Source organism: Apium graveolens, chromosome 6 (genome assembly GCF_009905375.1).
Source record: "Apium graveolens cultivar Ventura chromosome 6, ASM990537v1, whole genome shotgun sequence".
NCBI lineage: Eukaryota > Viridiplantae > Streptophyta > Magnoliopsida > Apiales > Apiaceae > Apium > Apium graveolens.
Window position 1 is genome coordinate 148,039,450 of NC_133652.1, and position 12,336 is coordinate 148,051,785.

A 12,336-nucleotide genomic window follows, 5' to 3' on the forward strand; every position below is an offset into this window, starting at 1 on the left:
TAGAGACCTTATGCCCAAGGATAATGCCTTCACGCACCATAAAATGACATTTCTCCAAATTGAGCACCAAATTAGTTTCCACGCATCTTTTGAGTACGGCGCGCAGATTATTCAAACATTCATCATATGAATGTCCAAAGACGGAGAAGTCGTCCATGAACACTTCGACGTTATTTCCAATCATGTCAGAGAATATAGCCATCATACATCTCTGAAAAGTGGCCGGGGCGCCACATAACCCAAACGAAACTCTGCGAAAAGCAAACATGCCAAATGGACAAGTGAAGGTAGTCTTTTCCTGATCCTATGGTGCAATACAAATCTGATTATACCCGGAATAACCATCCAGAAGACAAAAATACTCATGACCCGCCAATCTGTCAAGCATCTGATCAATAAATGGAAGAGGGAAGTGATCCTTCCTTGTGGCTTTGTTCAATTTTTTATAATCCATGCATACTCTCCATCCTGTAACTGTTCGAGTAGGGATGAGCTCATTCTTTTCATTTGCGACCACAGTGATACCTCCTTTCTTAGGTACACATTGTACGGGGCTCACCCACGAGCTGTCAGAAATAGGATAAATGATGCCTGCATCTAGTCATTTCAGAATTTCTTTCTTCACCACCTCCTTCATGATGGGATTTAGTCTTCGCTGCTGTTCCACAGATGGCTTACTACCTTCCACTAGCAGAATTTTATGCATACAATATGAAGGACTTATCCCCTTGATGTCTGCTATGGTCCATCCTATAGCCGATTTGAATTCTCTCAAAATCCTTAAGAGCTTGTCTTCCTCACTACCTGAAAGATCAGATGAAATAATAACAGGTAACGTAGATGAATCACCTAAAAAAGCATACCTCAAGTGTTCAGGTAATGGCTTGAGCTCCAAGGTAGGTGCTTCCTCTATTGATGGTTTGAGCTTCCCTTCAGCGTTCTTAAGGTCAGACGTACCAAGAGATTCAAATGGTATGTCCAGCTTTCGCTTCCAGGGAGAAGCGTTCAGATATTGTAATTGCTCGTTGCCATCTTCATCATCGCTGTCAAAATCCCCCACTAAGGCCTTTTCCAATACATCAGACATTAGCATGCGATCGAGTTCCGAAGTAACCGCAGAATCAATCACATCCAATTTTAAGCACTCCTCATCTTCTGTAGGGAATTTCATTATCTTGAATACGTTGAAGGTCACATCCTGATCTTGGACCCGCATAGTAAGTTCCCCTTTTTGCACATCTATCAAGGTACGACCAGTAGCCAAGAAAGGCCTTCCCAAGATTATGGGAATCTTCTTATCTTCCTCAAAATCCAGAATAACAAAATCTGCAGGAAAGAAGAGCTTATCCACCTTGACGAGCACATCCTCAACTATACTCCTTGGGTAAGTAATGGAACGATCAGCCAATTGTAGCGACATGTATGTGGGTTTTGGATCAGGAAGATCCAGCTTTTTAAAGATCGACAACGGCATCAGATTAATGCTCGCTCCCAAATCACAAAGGCACTTGTCAAAAGTCAGATTGCCAATGGTGCAAGGAATGGTGAAGCTTCCTGGATCTTTCAGTTTTGGTGGTAACTTTTGCTGCAGAACAGCGCTGTATTCTTCCGTGAGAGCAACGGTTTCAAGGTCATCCAGTTTCACCTTCCTTGAAAGAATAGTCTTCATAAACTTCGCATAACTAGGCATTTGTTCAAGAGCCTCAGCGAAAGGTATATTGATGTGAAGTTTCTTGAACACCTCCAGAAACTTCCCGAACTGTCTATCCAGCTTTTGTTGCTGCAATCTCTTAGGAAAAGGTGGTGGAGGATAGAGCTGTTTCTCCCCTGTATTAGCCTCAGGCAGAGTGTGTTCAACAGTAGTCTTCCTTGGTTCCGCCGCTTTCTCCTTTTGCTTAGATTCTTCATCTCTAATTTCAGCTTCTACTTCTTTTGCCTTTTCAGCATCAGCCACTTTTCCAGACCTTAAGGTAATAGCCTTGACTTGCTCTTTAGCTTCCTTCCTGCCTGGTACTTCCGTGTCAGTGGGAAGAGTGCCAGGTTGACGATTGAGCACTGCATTGGCTAATTGACCGATTTGATTTTCCAAGGTCTTGATAGAAACCGCCTGACTCTTGCACAACAGCTTAAGTTCCTCAAAATCAGCACTAGTAGGTGCAGCTGTACTTCCCTGTTGAGGATATGATTGCCTTGTAGCATACTGCTGTGGTTGCTGGAATCCAGGTGGGTTAAACTGTTTACTCACTCCTTGCTGATATGGTGGCTGAATAGCATTCTGATTATTCCCCCAGCTGAAATTTGGATTATTTCTGTTGTTAGGATGATAGGTCGCTGGCACAGGCTGCTGTTGTCGCTGATAATTATTTACATACTGAACAGATTCGTTGACAAGAGAACACTGATCCGTAGCATAAGAACCTGCACAAAGCTCACAAACCATAGCTATTTGATTAACTCCATATGTAGCCAGAGAATCAACCTTCATTGATAGCGCTTGGAGCTGGGCTGCAATAGCGGTGGCTGCATCAACTTCCAGAATACCTGCTACCTTGCCTGACGTCATCCTCTGAGTTGGGTTTTGATGCTCATTTGCAGCCATCGTCTCTATAAGATTATACGCCTCAGTATAGCTTTTAGCCCATAAGGCGCGTCCAGCTGCTGCATCGAGCATGGGCCGAGATTGGGCCCCCAAACCATTATAGAAACCAGTGATAACCATCCAATCCGGCATTCCATGATGTGGACATTTTCTCAACATTTCCTTGTAGCGTTCCCAAGCCTCGCACATAGATTCTATAGATTGTTGCGCAAACTGAGTAAGAGCACTCCTCATAGCAGCAGTCTTTGCCATCAGATAAAACTTCACCAGAAACTTTTGCGCAAGATCTTGCCACGTAGTGATGGACCCAGCTGGTTCAGAATGTAACCAGTCTTTAGCCTTATCCCTCAGTGAGAATGGGAAAAGCCTCAACTTTATAGCCTCATCAGTCATGCCATTATACTTAAAAGTGCTGCAGATCTCGACAAAATTCCTTATGTGCATGTTGGGGTCTTCAGTTGCCGCACCTCCAAAAGAAACAGAATTCTGCACCATCTGAATAGTGCCCGGCTTGATTTCAAAGGTGTTAGCTTGAATAGCCGGATGAAGGATGCTTGACTGAATGTCATCAATTTTAGGCCGAGAAAAATCCATAAGAGCTGGATCATCTTGAACAATACGATCTCCCATGTTTACTGGTTCTTTCTGCTCAGTTCCTGAATCTGAATCCTCAAAATCTAACTTCTCCGGAATATCAAGAACTTCGTCTGTCTCCTCAGCTGTATCTAAAGTCCTCTTGCGAGCACGAGAACGAGTTTGCATAAACGCTTGCTAAAGTACCTGAAACACAATCGGAAAAAATAAGTAACTACTACGTCCTAATCACTGAGTCCTAATGACCAATGATGGTAAGTACATAAACTAAACAAATACGCCGAGTCCCCGGCAGCGGCGCCAAAAACTTGTTAGGGCGAAAATACGCGCTAATATTCACGCAAGTATACACGTTCGCAAGTAATATAGAATACTTTCTAGTTCGTTCCCACAGAGACTCAGACTGAATTATTGTCTAATTTAACTCACTCACCAATGTATGATTACTTCTCAATGTTAAGATAATAACACTTAAAATTGTTGATTAAATATTAACTATAATTAACTACTTAATTAACCACTTAACTAACACTTCAATTTATCAATAATAAAACACTCATGAGATCACAACTTCATTATTACTTCCTTCTATAGCCATTGTTATTACCTTTAGCATGTGACATTGATGATATTAATCGAATAACACGAAACTGATAAAAGCCAACTTTCATTGTACTAATACCATTCTACCAAGCATCCACAATTAAGATAGAAGTTGAATAGTCATCAATTATGTTGAGTTCCTATATGTCTACAGAAATTGACAACACAACGATTTAAGCACAAGTTATTCCTTTTGATTACATAGGGCAAATAAAACTGTTAGAGTTACCCACTAATCATGCACAACGTACATGAACCTATGCTAGCATGGCAAGTTCTAAATCTCAAGATCCACCGTCGCTTCACAAGAGATTAACACCCTATCTTATATGTTCGCGACGCACATAAGACGAATACGCACAACCAATACTAGATATCATGCAATCATCACACACTAAAGTATTAAACGATTAACTAAAGAATTCCATAATAAATCCGTTGCAACCCCATGATCACGATTAGCCCATAATAGAACTTATCGTCATCATGGGTTCATATGAAATCATGATAAACAAACACAAGAAAATAATTACTAAACTAATTATATTAAAACAGAGTACGTCACAAGAGTAAATAAGTTCAAAGCAAGAAAACTAGCATCCAACGTTACAACGAAACAAGAATTACAAGAAGATATGCTTCCTCTTCGTTGCAGTGTATTAAATCGGTCTTCTTCCTTATCTCCTTCGCTCCTTGCGTAAAAACACAATCTTCTTCAATCCACTTTGTGAAAACGTCTCAAATCTACTTATATAATAGTCCCATAAAACTCAGATTACATAGAAGTGGAAACCAAACAGAAGTAGAAGTCCAGAAATTTTATATCTTTTTTCCCGACCCTGCGCGGCCGCTCAGCAATGCTGAGCGGGCGCTCAGACCTCTACTGGAAAAAATCTGATTTTGCTCCGTTTCTTCGCCGTAATCTGCCCGTTTCTTTCCTCTCGCAATGGTGAACACATGCCAAGGCTTATTCTTGATGATTCCTCCCCCGAAATGCAACTAAAACCCTGAAATGCATAAACACTAGAAAAACGCATCAAATACACAAAATACTTGATTTCAAGACACCAATTTAAGCCATTTTAAGACGTTCTAAGTGGTATAAAATGCCACTTATCATTTATTCCAAGGAGCAAAGGAGTCCCTTAGAGAATACCTGAACCGAATTACGAAGGAGGCCCTCAAGGTCCCGCATCTCGACGACAAGGTAGCTATGATAGCTCTACAGAAAAGGACTAGAGATGAGTTCTTCAAGATATCCTTGGCCAAACGTCCTTCTTAAAGCATGTTGCAGCTCCAGGATAGAGCTAGAAACTATATCAAAGTAGAGGATAATATGAAGAAGATGGTGGTGAATAATGAGCCCACGGGCAACAAGAAGCGGAAGACGGATCAAGAGTACGACGCCAAGGACAAGTATCCTCAAACTAGAAAAATCTCTGACTCCTCTTTTAAGAAGAATCAACCACCAAGGTTCACTGAATATGCGAGGTTGAACGCTCCAAGGAGCCAAATCCTAATGGAAACTGAGAAGGACAAAGAGTTCAGATGACCGAAGCTACTAAGGGGAGACCCTAAAAAAGAGATAATGGACAATACTGTAGGTTTCATAAAGATGTTGGTCATGATACTCATAATTGCAGGAAACTCAAGGATGAGATTGAGTATTTGATCCGAAGAGGAAAATTCGGACGCTTCCCCAAGGGTGAAGACGCTGGAGGCCAAAAGAATTGGACGCTTGAGTTCAGTGACCCCGACCTTGAAGGTTTGAAATTTCCTCAGGAAGACCCTCTAGTTATCACTCCAATAATTGGAAATTGTCCTGTTATGAAGGTCTTAGTTGACAATGGAGCTTCCGTGTATATTCTTTTCCATGACACGTTTCTAAGGATGGGGTACAATGACTCCCAACTAACTCCATATAACGTACCCATTTACGGATTTAACCAAGTAGAATTCCAAGTTGAAGGAGTGATACAACTTCCCGTGACTATTGAGGAAGAGCCCCGAGAGGCCACACAGATGTTAAACCTTCAGATTGTTAAGGCAGCCTCTACTTACAATGCTATCATGAGAAGAACATGGATCCATGCGTTTAAGGCCATGCATTTAATCTACCACATGGTAATGAAGTTTCCGACTAGGAACGGTGTCAGTGAGGCAAAAGGAGATCAAAAAATGGCTCGAAGTTGTTATGTTGCAGCACTTACGTCCGATAGAACTAGAGGCAGGTTCTCCTCATAGAATACATGGATGTCTGTGAGAATGAAGAACTTCGAGTGAAGCCAGCGGAGGACATAGTCCCAATTCCCCTAGACTCTTTAGACTCGGAGAAGGTCACATACATTGGAGCATTTTTGAACAAGCCTCTGAAGGTCTAGTTGACAACTTTCTTATAAGAGAATGGTGATGTATTTTCTTGGACGACAACTGATATACCTGAGATTGACACCAACCTTATAACTCATAAGTTGAACATCGATCCAAATCAGAAGCCCGTGAAGCAGAAGAAAAGAACTTATGCCCCTAACAGGCTCGAAACCATTAAACAGGAGGTCGAGAAGCTCCTAAAAGCTGAATGCATATAGGAAGTGCAATTCCCTGAGTAGTTGGCCAACCCTGTAATGGTCAAGAAGGCCAATGGGTAGTGGAGAATGTGCATCTACTTCACTGACTTGAGTGATGCATGTCCTAAAAACTGTTAACCCGTACCAAGGATTGATACCCTGATCGATGCCACCGCTGGACACGAGATACTTAGTTTCATGGATGGCTTCAGCGGTTATAATCAGATCAAAATGCACAAAAATGACACCCCCAAGGTATCTTTCATAACTGAATTTGGAGTCTTTTGTTATCTTGTTATGGCTTTTGGATTTAAGAATGCACGAGCTACTAACCAGAGATGGTAAATAAGATATTTTCTCATTTAATTGGAAAGACCATGGAGGTCTATATTGATGACATGTTATTCAAAATCCTAGCAAAGGCCGATCATATTAATCACCTCAAAGAGGCATTTAAAGTGATGATGCACCACAAGATGATGTTAAATCCCGCTAAATGTGCTTTTGATGTTGGGTCTGGAAATTTTTTGGGTCACATGGTCTCAAAGAAGGGAATCAAGGCCAACCCTAACAAGATCAAAGCCATCCTAGAAATGGAGCCACCACACTCCATCAAGAATGTTCAGAAGCTGACAGGAAGAATCATAGCTCTAGGGAGGTTTATCTCTAAGTCTAGAGACAAATGTCTGCCCTTTCTCAAAACCCTCAAGAAGGTGAAAAACTTTGAATGGACAACTGAGAGTCAAGAGGCCTTTGAGCAGCTGAAGAAGTACATGACTGAGGCCCCGTTGTTGGCCAAACCTAGTTCAGAGGACATCTAAAAAAGCCGTGAGCGCAGTCCTGATAAAGGAAGAACAGAAAATACAGAAGCCTGTTTACTATGTGAGCAAGGTAATCTCCGGAGCGGATTTGAACTATTCTACCACTGAGAGATTCACACTTTCCCTCATCACAGCCTCGAGGAAGTTAAGACCATACTTCCAGGCCCACAAGTTCGAAGTCCTAACGGACCAACCTTTGAGGAACATTCTTCACAGCCTGAAGGCAAGTGTCCGACTCATAAAATGGGCAATTGAGTTAGGAGAATTTGACATCAAATACAAGCCTCGGACATCCATCAAGGATAGTAGACTTTGTGGTTGAATGCACCATTGACGACCAAATCGTCGGGGGGCAAGAGATAGTAAACCAGAAGGAGAAGAGAAAAAAAATGAAGGTGAGACTCAGAAAGAGTATTGGGTTCTCCATTTTGACGGAGCGTCCAAAACAAAATCTAGTGGTGCATGCCTAGTCTTTCAAAGCCCTGAAGGGTTTATGATTGAGTATGCTTTGAAGATGGACTTCCCAACTACGAATAACGAAGCAGAATACGAAGCTTTGATAGTCGGCTTAGGCTTGGCTAGAGTCGCGAGGGTCAAAAACCATAACATTTATGGAGATTCGAGACTTGTGGTTGCTCAAGTCAATGGGGAGTTTGGAGCACTACGTCAAAGATGGCCTATCACAATAGTTTGATCATGAGTGTTACAAGTTAATGTTATATTAGCTATGCTCTTTTTTGTCTACTGCAACATCGTACATTTGATATTACCATAACCTTTTTCAACATGTTACCATAGATAGAAAGTGTTACACACTGCAACATATTTCAAGATGTGTTAACATAGGGTATTACCGAATAAAATATTATCATTTTACAAAATAGTTAGATATATATTTATAATATGTGAATTTAAATTATTTAATTTTACAATATATTTAAGTAATAATTTAAAAATATTAATTTTTTAAAATAAGTGAATAATTATATTTTTGTTTTAAATATTAAAGTAACAGTATATTTTTAATATATAAAAATTTATCTTTAAAAAATATAAATTAAAGTTAATCCTATTATTTAATTTTAAATATAACTAATTTTGATGAAACTTAATTTGCTGTTTGAGTTTATAAATTATAGGGAGTGACATTAATTTTAAATAATTTGGTTACAATTCATTAGGATAATAATTTATTTAAAGAAAAAAAATTAAAAATAAATTATGAGGTGAATTGGACAAGGCCCTAAAATTTGGCTAAAATTCGGAGAGGCAGCAATTTTTGGCTAACAGGCAGTACGTTAAAAATTTTAGACTAGTCAAAATACTCTCTTTTGCTCTTCTCGATCTCTCTCTCACCACTCTTCTCTATCTCTCTCTCTCTCTCACTCAGCCAGTTCTCTCCCTACTCTCTCTCCGCCGTTCTCTACATTAAGGGTATAATAAAATCGAGTTTATTCCATTCAGAGTTAAACTTTTACAGATCGATATGTATGGGTCTCCTTGAACGTGTTCAACTTCAAAGAAAACTAGGGTTTTTATTTGAATTAGGGGTTTTTGTGATTTGGTTTTTTTTGGTTAAATTCTCAAAGTAATTGTTTTATCTTTTTGTTCCAGGGTTAGTTTGGTTTAATTTGGGTCTAATTCAGAACTTGGGCTTAGTTTACGATTCTACATCAAGGTATTCCATCACTTTTATATAGTTTATGTAGTTTCTTAGTGTGTGAAATTCAGCCAGAAGATCCATGCTAGTTTATTATTATGCTAAAGCTCTTTGTTAAGATACGTGTATTGCAATTCTTGCCATTTGTATCCTTGTACAAATATTTCTAAAACCAGAATTGTTGGTGTTTCTCATGAGCTTCTGCACCTGACCAGACAAATGAAAACTGAGAGATAGAATGTGAGCAATTCCACCCTAGCATACTACGTTTTAAAGGAGTGTGACACCCAAATGGTTCCTAGGGAAGCTTATGAACGTCAGAAAATTATCCAGGTGTAGGGGGTATACGGTATACCCCCGTGTTGTGATGTTAGAGAACGACAGGCGAGACTAATAAAAGAAGCGGTGCTCAAGATGAGCAGAGGCGTATACAAACCAATTAAGGGATTATTTCAGTGACAACAGATACATATCCGAAGGAGAGGGTTCACAACATGAATCGGATAATACTGCCCAAAAGAGATGGTTCATAAAATGGAATTTATTCATCATCTAGTTTCTTTATATGCTTTCTCTTTTTATGTATATGTTGATATTATAAATATGATTAAATGGATTCGATCTTTCGGTGGAACAGGTGGACGTTTACATCTGTAGAAGCCGATCCGCTCCCCGCTACAAGGATGTACAATCCACACCACAACAGATACAAACTACTCCTACTACTTACAACAAAACACACACTTTCAGGTTTTTTATATATAGGATTTCCGGTGATATCTATTAATAGTGTGGTAAATCATGACTCCGCATTGAGGCATGCATTATAATTGTGTGATTCTTTTGTAAATGGATGTAAGTGAGGTGCTAATGATAAATGACTTCTATCTGTTGCAACAGGAGGATTCTAACCAATGGTACTTTTGATCGGAATTTTGAGATAACACGGGGAGATGAAAATGCTGGTTTATTATTATGCTAAAGCTCTTTGTTAAGCGTTTAGCTATGGACCATTGATCTGAGTTGTGACTAGCGTACTCGAATTTTGTCTAGCAAAATAAAAATTATCCACTTCTGTTATACTGCGGGTTTAAATAAGTCAGATATGATTGGGGAAGCAGTTAACAGGAGCTTCTATCTTCGAAAGAGCAATAATAACAGGACAGGAGAATCTGCATCTTCCTCGTTTTTCCAGGACTTTGTTTGTGTTAACGACGGTCCTCGTTCACCTCACTTTCTTTTCCTCTCAGCCTTCATCACGCGAAGAATCGATAAATTTATTAGAAGAACAAAAAAGCTGTGGAAAATCATGGGGTGCATATCAAGCAGTGGATAATCTAACACCTTGATATCAGAAAATAGTAAGGTTGATATATTTCAGAGTAATTTTTATATTACTTAGATAATTTTGTTCATTCGGATTTATGATTTCAGGTCTTTTAATTCGAGACTTGTTTTCTGTAAAGAAAACAACAAATGATTATCATCCTAAAAGGAACAGATAACCAATGATTATTATACTATATTGGTCCTACACTATTTCACTCTGCTTTTGTTCTGCATCACGTGTAATTACACTATGTATTACTGATGAGACCTATTCTCAGAATCATAACATTTAAATATCAATGAAGTTAAAACAATATATATATATTTGAGATATACTTTCGGTGAGTTATAACTTGTACAGTATTTCTTTAACATTTTCTGCTTGTCTCTCTGCCATACACATGCTTATCTTTTTGCAAACAAGATTTAGCCCATTATAAGCTCTTTCCATCCTGAACTGTTTGTGTGAATGTTGGATTTCAGGTAAATCTAGGCTGAAGAGTGGAGATTTGAAATGGTACTTTTTCAGTGCACTTGATAAGAAGTATGAAAATGGTGCAAGGACAAATCGTGCAACTGATCGAGGGTACTGGAAAACCACTGGTAAAGACAGGGCTGGAAAACCACTGATCGAGGGTCTTTCAATTTTTTTTCTCTTTCTTTCTAGCAAAGAAAATTCTGGAAATTAGTAATCTGATAGGTCCTATAGGGGAAGGTACATATCAGGAAGCTCTGGTTAACATTATAGAGCATATTTGAAACCATATCAGGTTTATTCATCCCCTATCTTTTTATGGATATATTTCTAGTGTGGAGTAACTGGTTAGATGCGGTAATAACACAAAAGAGGAGCGTTTAGATTGTTGTCATTGTTTAAAATGTTAATCTTATGTTAGAGGTCCTTGTTAGCTTAGGTGGAGTATTTAATATTGTGTTTGTGTTTACGATTCTACATTAATGTGCTATTGTTTTCTTCTATGACTTGATAGGATTGGTTTTTTCATAGAGGTCACGAGACCTTTCATTTTTTAAGTACTTAAATGTGTCAAGTAGTAGTTTGTACTTTTGATTGTGTAGTTGATTAAATTGAGTAATTAAATTGGGGTTGGAAAAAGTTGTTTTCGATGGGTACAACTTTTAGTTCAAAGAAATTTGATTAGAAAGGTGTAAATTTGATCATATGGCCTTGATTTGTGTTTTTTAATTTGGAGTGTAAAAAGTTTGATCATGTTGCCTTATGTTTTTTCTTCTAATAATGTTTAAGCAAAGTTTTTCCTTTTTATTTAGTGGTACATGTACCTTTTCTAATGTGCATTTGGATGATCACTAAGGTCTTACTCTATCCAAAAGTCTTAATTTTTATAATATGTGTATTTTAGCTATCTGATATTGCTCATTGTCTCACGTGTGTTCAGCGTAATAATCTTAACATGTGAATATATCTCAATTTACCCGTCCTTATGACTGTTTGCACTTTATTCTTTTCAGTCTTGATCTATATGGGCTTCTTGTTATTGGAGGAAGAGAAGACAATTATAGAATAGCCTAATACATTTGTTGAGATGTACAAGAGGAACTCAAGAAACTGGCTAAAGAAAAACTCTTGCAAAACCAAGACAAGCTGCAGATGACATCCAAGAGCGCGGACGGAATTTTTGCTTAAGCTTTGTCCATTTAATCATGTAGTTTTTGAATTAATACCAAAACTAATCATTTTCATTACAAAACTGACTCAGATGAGTAAGTCACTTATTGCGTCGAAATGTAACAAGTGAGTCACTGATTACAAAACTGACTCAGATGAGTCATTTTGTATAAAAAATATCACTCTGTTGTTGGTCGAAATTATCAAAAGTATTATATATTGAGTTTCACGTATTTTTTATGATTGATATTTCATCCAAATTAAAGGTTCCGAGTTCTACTATTTTAGATAATATTGTTAAATTTTTAAAATTTTATCAACTATCTATTTTTAATTTTTTGATTATTTTATTTGATTTAAATAAAAGTAAATAGTAGATAAATTTTTAAAAATTTAAAAATATTATCTAAAATACTAAAACTCATAATCTTTCATTCGGATGTAATATTATTCAAAAAAATATGTGAAACATAATATATAATACTTTTAAAAATTTCGAATAACGATCAAGTGATTTT

At 38.1% G+C, this 12,336-nt stretch overlaps 1 long non-coding RNA gene and 1 other non-coding gene across 9 annotated transcripts; both read left to right on the forward strand.

The window, feature by feature from the left end:
- The first annotated feature begins 2,729 nt into the window (after positions 1 to 2,729).
- On the forward strand, positions 2,730 to 2,836 carry LOC141669490 (small nucleolar RNA R71). Its single transcript, XR_012553771.1, has one exon. It is a non-coding gene; the product is annotated as a small nucleolar RNA R71 (small nucleolar RNA).
- A 5,627-nt stretch (positions 2,837 to 8,463) lies between these two features.
- On the forward strand, positions 8,464 to 12,033 carry LOC141666157 (uncharacterized). 8 transcript variants are annotated; one of them, XR_012552183.1, is made up of 7 exons: positions 8,464 to 8,618; positions 8,799 to 8,862; positions 9,060 to 9,369; positions 9,482 to 9,594; positions 9,745 to 10,210; positions 10,657 to 10,888; positions 11,662 to 12,033. It is a non-coding gene; the product is annotated as an uncharacterized LOC141666157 (long non-coding RNA). The 8 variants fall into 8 exon arrangements; XR_012552187.1 differs by having other exon boundaries at positions 9,060 to 9,638; XR_012552186.1 differs by having other exon boundaries at positions 9,060 to 9,594; positions 10,657 to 10,943.
- The last annotated feature ends 303 nt before the right edge of the window (positions 12,034 to 12,336 follow it).